The sequence below is a fragment of the Montipora capricornis genome, chromosome 3 (genome assembly GCF_036669925.1).
Source record: "Montipora capricornis isolate CH-2021 chromosome 3, ASM3666992v2, whole genome shotgun sequence".
Classification (NCBI taxonomy): domain Eukaryota; kingdom Metazoa; phylum Cnidaria; class Anthozoa; order Scleractinia; family Acroporidae; genus Montipora; species Montipora capricornis.
In genome coordinates, this window is record NC_090885.1 from 9658378 (window position 1) to 9668377 (window position 10000).

General features: G+C 38.2%; 1 protein-coding gene across 5 annotated transcripts in view; it reads right to left on the reverse strand.

The window, feature by feature from the left end:
• LOC138042121 (uncharacterized) overlaps positions 1-5862 on the reverse strand; it is a 16031-nt gene extending 10169 nt beyond the window's left edge. For all 5 annotated transcript variants that reach the window (XM_068887888.1, XM_068887891.1, XM_068887887.1 and 2 more), the window contains exons 1-4: positions 5663-5862; positions 5055-5115; positions 3110-3546; positions 2178-2270 (exon numbers count right to left, since the gene is read on the reverse strand). The gene's annotated coding sequence lies outside the window, so the exon portion shown is untranslated. The remainder of the gene's footprint in view (positions 1-2177; positions 2271-3109; positions 3547-5054; positions 5116-5662) is intronic.
• Positions 5863-10000: the final 4138 nt, after the last annotated feature.

Consider the following 10000-nt stretch of genomic DNA (forward strand, 5'->3'; position numbering starts at 1 on the left):
ATTACGTCGCAAGCAAATCTATCTAGATAATTTAACATGGCCATCACCGTCGAAGAGAGGCTTAGAGATCACCCAATCCTTCCCCTCCTTTAATTATTTGAAGTGGTTTTGCCCTGGGGTAGGAGGGAGGGGTCGTCAAGAAACTTCAGTTTCGGTTGTCTAAGGAAAAGATAGCGTTGGAATGGGTGGTGGAAAAGACTGCTCATCAAGATCTGCTTAACAGAAAAATCATTTTGGTAGCAATTCTTTCATATTCCTATTTTGACCGGCAGTTCAGGGATAGTTACATGTGCTCGACACAAACGGACGCGGCTACCCAAGGTTGGAGAATTGTCTATTTTGGTGTACTCCGGGGTGGGAATTGACCTCCAAGTAAGCCCGCGAGAGTATGACTGGAACGAGTGGCTATCTTTAACAGGAGAAACTGATCTATGCATATCATCTGTTTTGTCCTAATGACATGCATTTCAGAAATCACGACGTTGCTTAGAGAATAGGTAATTGATAGTTGAGGAGTACATGACGAGCTAACCTGTGATCAGGCATACTTTTCTCGGTCTCATGAAAAAGAACGCCTGATCAATGGTTAATCTCGAGCCAAAATGGTATTTCGAGGAGTTTAGGTATTCTATTCTAATGCAAAGACTTTCGTCTCTTGAGAAATAGGAAAAAATTAACGAAAACCAAACAAAGATAACTTCAAAGCGCTGAAGATAATTGGAATATGTTTTTTTAATATTTTAAATGAAGGTTATGGATCAGAAACAAATATTAACTAAATCTAAAATCGCCTGTTCTTATTTTCAAGTTTTCCTCGACGCTGCGCCATGTTTAATACCTGTAACGTATCATGGTTGCCCGTTTTGTATTGAGAAAAAGAGCTTTCATATCCGTAGCCCTAATTTAAGCTCTTCATATATCTTCTATCCACTTTTGCTTGCACCTCTTACTGGATGCAATGCGAACTCGGCTTGATAGCACAGCTCAGTCACTGATGGTAGAGCAGCGGTGCAATACTCTAGTGCAATTGCAGGATTATAGGTTAACAGAGATGGGAATCATTGTTACATTTTTTTGCCTCCTTAGAACAAGGCTATCTTTTTCTAATCACTCAGCCGAGAAGAAAAAACTGAATGTTGAAAGTGCATTGCATAATGAGCTATCTCTGAAAATGTTAACAATGACGTCAGCAGATTCCCTGGTTAGGAAGCTTAAGCTCGAGAAGTTTTTGAGCTGCGGACGACAACCGAAAGTGAGATGTTTTCCTTCTTAACTTGTCTTGACATTATCTCATTTATATATTGCTAAATATCCTTTCTCTCATAGAGATGATTAGTTTAAAAATCTGATAGAGGCTAATTGTGTTGGCGTGCGAAATGTTCACCTTCGTTTGTCTCTCAAAAATGTCTTGTGCTTAAGCTCCGTTTTCTCGTTCAAGCCAGGGAATTTTTTAGGCTTCTCCGCAATAGACCATTTTACAGTTGTGTGCTTAGTTACCGGCCTTTAAATGAAAGTGAGGCTAGAGTTGATGTTGCTTTGATAGAAACCTCACTTTTTTTCTTATGCTAATGATTTTGTTGTCAAGTTTATAAATGGGAATTTACATAAGAAAAGCTGTGAGCTTTCTATCAAAGCAAGGTCAACTCCAGCCTCACTTTCATTCAAAGGCCAGGTAACTAAGCACACAATTGTAAAATGGTCTATTGCTTAAATTCTTTCCTTAGCTGCCGAGGTCTTTCACTTTGAAAGAACTATGTACAAGCAATAGATCTCCTTTTTGAAAATAGCTTCTTTGAAAATATAGAAGATACAATGGCACTGATAAACATAATGAGCGACAGGTAAGCAATGGATTCCTGAAAATTGTAGTTTTACACCCAACTGTTTCCAATGAAGACGGCGTTTTCATCTAATAAATAATATTTGTAAAATAACACAGTTTTGAAAAAAAAAAAAAGATGTTTCACAGCTAACCTTAAATTTTAGAAAGTTTACTAAAAGCTAGGCAATATTGCCCTGCAAAAAACGGAGGGCAGTCACTAGCGGTATCGCATCAAACGTAAAAGACCAATTCTTCAAGCATGCAATGGCCAGCAATTGACTACTTCTTTCTTCTTTTTTTTTTTCTTGGTTAGAGAATTACAGATTGATGCAGTCATTTTGACATCCGTACATACCTTACAAAGACGAAGTCTGTAGATAAGGAAAAGTGGCAGATAAGAATAGGCGTGATTTTGTAAGGCCCTTGTACAGGAATACACGACGGCAACCTGAAGATAGTTATAAAAGGAGAGAGGTATTGAGCTTCAGTGTTGTCCCAGGTAATGTCCTAGGCTTTAATCAGAAGTGCTGTTTGTTGTTGGTGTGTAAACTGTTTCATTTGTTTTAGTATAAGTAATTCCATGATTTCGAGTGCAATTTGGAATATTCTTGAGATGACTTGTGAAATTAGCTCGTGATATGTTGATTAGCTCGCGTGGATAGTGAAGAACACTTCATGAATCGCTGCGGCCAGTTTGACGGAGAGCTCACGGACAAAACGTATGCCACGCTGCATCTTGGGTACGTAGCACAAACGCCTTGCGGTACTATGCATAAATTATCACATTTATCAACATAATGTAGTAGGCTTAAAGGGGCTAGGTCACGCTATTTTAGGTAATTTTGTTTAATTTTGTTAATTACGAGCTCTAAACGTCAACTTGGCAGAGTAAGAGTCTTTCATTTGGAACATCACGGCCACATAGCAACTGAAAATGATTTTCCAGCTGTGTAAATCACATTTTGATATAGACTGATATAAATTTGAAAAAAGGTGGGCCGACGTTTTTCAAATTTACCCAAATTCAATCCATTTCAATCCTCTCCAGTGTTTTGTCCATCCATGTCCCTTCTTGGCTTCCCTGTGTTTTGTGGGAGTTCTTCTATAGTTTTGAACAGATATTTTGATATTTTAGCCCCTTTAAGCTCAACTTCAAAAGAAGATTCAGAAAAAACTGATAACTAAAAAGGTAACATTTGAACTTCATTTGGATTTCACGGCATATTAATACATGTGACCTCAATTCTGTGTCTTCATTCGCTGTCACCCAATTAAACCCAGACTTACCATGTATAAGGGAGGATCAATAAGCCACTCTCGTGCAGTTTTATTTTCATGTGTTCGTGATGGAAGAGCGGATTCACTGTCCCGTGAAATAATAAAAGGCTTGCTGTTTTCCTTAGTCTCTGGTAAAGGAACGCTCTTGGTTTCTAGTGAAACAGTTTGTACGTTGATGGGTGCTGGAACTTTGTCGACGTTGTTATCATTCGAATCAGCACCTGGGATTCAGTGCCATTATATTACCAGAATAACCTCCATTATTAACGCCAGCGCAGTTAACATTGCTTGATGAAAGATTTTCTTCCGGAACATCGTCCTTCTTCGGTAACGCTGGCTCTTCCCTCTGGTTTCTGATGGTTTCCATTGGATCCAATCGCAGAAACTAACAAGAGAGGTTTTGCGCGATGGACAATCCCCCTCTTTGGTGGCCTCAGTATTTAATCCTGTAATACAGCAAAGAAGTTTAGACTCGTAACAATGAAATTTCTTTCGTTTCATAGCCGGTCGTGGTCGCACACATTTTGTCTTATCTCTGTTTTAAAAACTGCTTAGCCTGATCTATTTTAAATCATAGAGGCACAGGCACAGAGTGGCCGACTTGGAATTCAGAGTTCCCGATTTCAAGTCCCTTCCGGTCAATAAATGGGGGAAACACTACCATTTGTCCTAAACCTCCTCCTTGAAGGACAAAGCGCTAGTAGACTAATTTCTGTATGTGGCAACTGCTTTTGATGGCCTCGTCTTTGTTTATTGAGGTTGCTCACACTGACTAATTTCAGCAATTCCGAGTAAATGCTTATTTGAACGATTCACTGTACAACACTGTTTCGCGTAAAGAAAATGCGATGGTGTCAATCCGCACTGCTTAGCAAGATTAGCAGGCTAAGATAAAACTCTCTGAAAAGTTCTTAGGAGTTGATTTATAACTACCTTTTCAGTTAGAAAATTTGGGGGCTCTGAATTCGCCCTAGAGAATTTTTTAACTGTGCAGAGAATTTTTGTGCTAGCCTGCTAATCACTTTCCAGCAATGAAAATTAGAGGTCATGTCCATTTTTATACGAGCGTTTTAAGGCAAAATAAGGGGTGTTTTTAGATGGCTTTTTTGTTTCCATGGTAATATATTACGTCACATTAATAAGTGCATATTGTTAAGCAATTATTTGTGTTTTATATGGTACGATAACCTTGCCGCTAGGTGAAACAGTGATGCAGAGTTAATCGCTCTCATAAGAGATTGCCCCAGAATTGTTAAATCCGGCAAGAGCCTCCTTTAATGAGATATTAGAGAGCTTTAGATTCTAGGACGAGAACGACTACGACTACGAGATTCTCTCATAGAACAACAGTGAGCGCACGCAAACCAGCGTCATTTTGGCGGGAAAAACGCGATGCCGTCGTCATTTTAGTACAATACGAGGTTTTGCAAAAATGTCGTTTCAAAACAAGTCACCAACACGGTAGCAGTTTTGGCATTTTTCGATCAGCAAAAAGGCTCAGTTACCTATACTGCTAACAAAGAGTAAGATCAATCATACGGGTTATAAATTTTCCAAGTAGTTTCGCGAAAAACAGGAATTCAAAACTTGTACTCGTTCTCGTGCTCGTCCTAGTATCTAAAGGTCTCTATTAAATTACGTAGACCGACAATAAACCCGATAGAGCTGAAAGAGCTCGTCTTGAAACTGTTTTCAAAACGAGGGCAAAAGGGTAAGATGCTTGATGAACAAAATCTGTTCTGTTAAAGGGAACAAATCCGCGCAGTAGGTTGTATAGTTTACCCAGAGAAACAAACGTTAAGCGAAGGGTTTTTTTTTAAAGGTATTTAAGTTTCTTTAAAACGTTCTTTTTGAAACCTCAAGATTCACTTTGTTTAACAAGTTCTTTCGAACTGAACCTTTTGTGACTTTCTTGAAATAAATGTACAATTTTTTTTACAATTAGACACACAACCTGTTTCAAGCCGGGTCATCAATTTTCGATCAGCGTCCGACGGAATGAAAGATGTTGGACTCTAAGAAGGAAGGAAAATGCGATTCACAATGGGAATTAATAAAGCAAATGTCTATGACAGCGCCCGTTTACCACTCTCGTTACGGATATCCGCGAACAACTACTTTCTCAAAACATAACCACATTACAAACAAAGGTTCAATTTTAGTAATGACCAAGTTTAACAGTCCATTCTTTCAGTAATATAATACTTTAGGACTCAACAAATCAAACATCGGTTTTAAGAAGAGTTGATAGAAGGCAAAACTGAAATCCCCTAGGGAATAACTCGTGGAGATCGAGAACCAACAATTGCAACATGCCATGGTAAATCAAAAGACTATGGCATCATCCTGAAGATTTTAGAAAAGGGCCACCATGTCTGAGGCTAGAAATCTCATTATGCCATGGATGCTGGCTGTCTTGCCTTGAAGAGTTGATTATTTTCTTCAGGTAATCTGTACATGCGCGTTCTTCTTTACTAACTAGGCAAAAAAGGGAAACAGTAAAATGTGGCAGTGGGTTTTCAAGCTAAAAGAGACTAGCATATAGACTAAGCCCAGACTTACCGCGAAATTTGCTGCCAGTAGGGTCGATAACCTCGTCAAGGGAATGTCGGGATTTGCGTCCTTGAAAAGAGGCTCTTTGGTCCCAACATGAGATATCAGAGCAAGCAAAACCCCTAGTCCTACCAATATCGCAGTCATTACCTGAAGAATAAGGGACCTAAGTATACAAAATTGAATACCAGAGAATGCCGGTCCTGATTTCTGCCAATTTAATAAAAAAACAAACACCCCAATCCTTACACAATATCAGTTGCAGAAATTTAGACTTCAGTGGCACAAAGACAAATGATCATTTTAAATGTTAAACTGTCAAAAACCCCAATGTCCCCTCCTCTATGAATTCTGACCGCGATGGTATGGAACCATTCGTATTGTTGAGCTATTCCCTTAACCATCATAACGATAATAAAATGCCCATAGTTTCAATAAAGCATGATAAAAAAATAAACACAAGGTACTTTACCATGAAATCCTGGGAACTGTTTTCAGAAAATATTAGGCAAAAATAGGCAAAATATTACCCAAGCCACAGCACAAGTCGAAATACCACTCAAGTAGGTAAAAGCAGTCCTAAAATGGGAAATTGCGTGTTTAATTAAGAGGCGTCATATGTGGGTTGAGTTTGTTGGTTCTCTACTCTGCACCGAGAGGTTTTTTCCGGGTACTCCGGTTTCCCCTCTCCTTGGAAATAAACATTTGACTTGATTTGCGTTAATTGTTAATTTCAGTTTAATTACAGTGTCCCCAATTAGCGCTCCAGCGCTAGAACGACTGAACACTTAAATTAACTTCCTTTTATTTCCGTTCCTTTGCGGTGTCGAAGATACGAAAGAGAAGTCCAGGGTTTAGCACTAGCCAAGCTGACTTTGTCCCGGAGGCTGTCTCGGATTTTGACTCTCTCATGTAATACAATTTGTAGAATCTCTCTTCAATTACGCCTCCGAAATAAACTGAACACAAAGCTCTCTCTCCAAACGTGGCAAACTGGGACGACTCAAATAATGCTTACCAGTCCCTTAAAGTGCTACTATGATCAAATTTTTATCTCTTGAATTTTTTGGTTGATCACACAGAGTACCATGAAACATTAAAAACGCTGTTTACTGTTTGGAAATATCTGCATTGGTTCCGGAGATTTTTAAGTTTGAAAAATGTGTAAAATATGCAAATGAGAAGGCTGATGACTTCATTCTTCCAATCCAATAGAACGTCAAGAATATAAATAGAGCTATCTCGGTCAATTTGCAACAGAGACCATTGAAACTAGGTGAGCTAATAGTTCTGAATACAACACATCTACGACTGTAAAGAAATTGGTTCCGATGGCAACTCACTCTTTCCCAGTTGGGTGATCTCAGGCTAGAAAAACATTTACCAAGGCCACAAACTCGACCAAACGTCTTGATATTCTGGCAGGATCATGGAGATGAGGCAAGGGAGGTCTGGAACCCAGTACGTTGCCATGGTAACAAAAATGGTATGCTCATATTGTGGAACACATCAACTAGAATCTTACTGCAAAAAACCAAGTATTTCTGATACAAATTGGCTGAGATATCTTTCTCCATCATACTTGGTCAAAATTTGGTTGGGTTTATGACGTCTTCACTTGGGTAATTTGCATATTAAAAAAACTTAAATATCTCCAGAACAAAAAGAGATATTTGAAAATGGTAAACAGCATTCTTTCTTCTCGTACAGACTACATGTTTGATGTGCCAAAATGGCTTAGATAGGGAAGATGCAAATTTCGTCATAGTAGCACTTTAAAAGAGTCGCAAAAAATCGGCGTCACTTCCGATCTTTTCGAAGAAATATTGTTTTTAGCCAATTATGCGGAAGAGCATTCTTGGAAGTTTTATAGCCAGGGACAGCAACCGGAAATAATGCTGTTTTCCTTTTTGAGTCCCTCCCAGGGGAGCTGGGCCCTTGTTTCCGCTTCCCTTGTTGCCGAAATTACTTCCAAAGGTGTCAATCCCTTCACTTCTTAAATGGTTTATGTTCCTTTGGTTCCTAGGATACTTTGTCATGGTCAAAGTGTATCGCTCATCCTTGAAGCAAGTTACAATTATAATAATAGCAAAACTTTAAAGATCCAAAACCTCTTTCTCTACAATCAAAGCCTTTAGGTAGAAAAATTTAAAAATATAATTATATGTAAATCAAGGACATAGGAAGAAAAATAATAATAACCCTTCTCATTGAAAACAAAAAAAAAAGATTTTATTTCATTGTAGCCCCCATATTACTGGAGCACTTTGTTTCTTAGTATAACAAGACTGTGATACTGTCTGACTTCTAGAGGAGAGAGTCTTTCGCAATGACAAACCTGTCATGCAATTAAAAAAAAAAAAACGACTGGTGCACAGTAACGGCAAAATGGTGGTGTTTGTGAAATTCTTAAATTAATTCCATTCTGATTAAAGATAAATCACCACTATCTATCAGCTGAAGATCAGTCTCTGAGTTGCTAGTCTTTGGGAAGTGCACAAGGTGCCATCCTTGGAGAAATAATACTGTTACAGTAGTTATTATTGGTAGAGTGAATCCACTCCTTGATTTGGAGGGTGAAGGATCTCTGCAATCTCCCAGAGATGCTCCTCCTACGGGAGGGCTCATACAAATGCATAGCTGACGTTGGTGGATTCATATTTCTCTGAGTGACTATTTAGTATTTTAAGTTTTGCTTTGACAAGCCATTTTCCTTTTCTATAAGAGATCAAGGGAGATTCCTTGAATAACTCTCTGAGATTAGCCTGGTTTTGAATTAAATGCCATTTGTACAATAGTATGTTCTTAAAGCCTTTCAAAGCTGGTTGAAATTGCATGAAAAAAGGTAGAATTTCAATATCAAAGTGCACGGAGTGGAAGCTAAGCATGTCTGGCAAAAAATAAACAAGAACTGTCATTACAACACAACTTATGTTCTCTTACATTTATAACATTTCTGTATTTAAAGACCAGTTATTTTGCATGTACAGTGCAGTGTACAGAACGAATTTCAAAAGAGATAAATTAGCATTACTTAAAACCTCTTACAAAAGGAAGAATGGTGAAGTTCAAGTGTTGAACAAATACTGTAGGAGAACATCTCTGGAAATAACACGTACTTCAAAACAAAAAACAATACAACTACACAGAAGCATTACTTAAACAAAATAAAACACGATAGATCGAAGGAACTTTTCATTTCTTAAAATGAAAAAAGAGGAGAGAGCATTCAGCATTTCTGTTGCAAAATAAATTAACTTAGGTATAAATCATGGCTATGCACTTAACTCAAGAATTGTACGTAAGCTTTAAGGACAATATGAATGATGTAATATTTTCACAGCTTCTCAATCAAATCACGAGAAGAACACGGCATTTCACCTTTCTTTACGTGTAACTTACAATGATTTCCAATGCTGTGTCTTCTCATGCATGAGTGTCTTAGTATTATAGAGCTGTTATTGCTTTAGTTTGAAGTACTGTTTGATATCACTTCTGCATGTGGCTACTGTATGTACGGCTACTGTGGTCGTTTTTAACTCCAGTGAGGCGACTTAAGTGTCACAAGTTAATTAAGCCCACGAGGTCGCACCGCCATTTTGGCTGCCTTTTCACCACTCCAACGCTTGCACATGCGCAGACGTTTGACCGCTGTGTTCATATGGTATTCCCTGTTACAAATATTATTTGCATAAGCTAAGAGTGAGGGCCACTAGGAAGAATACTTTTATAGTAATTAATAGGTGTTACCCTCTTTAATAAAGGAATACTGTATTAAGAGTGACCTTATGAAAATACATGTAACAGAGAAAAATTGCAAAATTTACAAGGTAACAGAAACATAATAGTTACCGGTAGCCTCAAATAAGACCGTCAAGCTGAAGCTTCTATAAGAAAAAATGTTGCAAGTTGTTGACAGGTGAGCTAAAGCCAAGCACTCCTCTGTGTTTACATGTAACTGCCTGATTTTCCATGATAAAAGTCAGTATGAACTTGTTGGCAGGGCCACTCTGGGTTGATTCCATTACACACTTTTTTGAAAACAAATTAAAACTGATACATTGAGACTATAATTTTATTGTACAAATTAAAGTCACTGTAGTACTCTTAAACAAGCATGCTGATAATATGCCTCCTAGAATCCCAAATGGAAAAAAGTGCCCTGGGGACTCAAAAAATCAGGACAATATACTGATTTACAATGTTCTTACAGCATCATTTTGTTCTTGCAAAGACCTCTGGTCAGTTGCTAACAGCCACAGTGGGCCACAATACACCCCTGTGTCAGCAATCTCTCACTGGTGCAGTGTGTTTTTTACTGCTCTTTGTAGGGCCAGTGTGATAAAT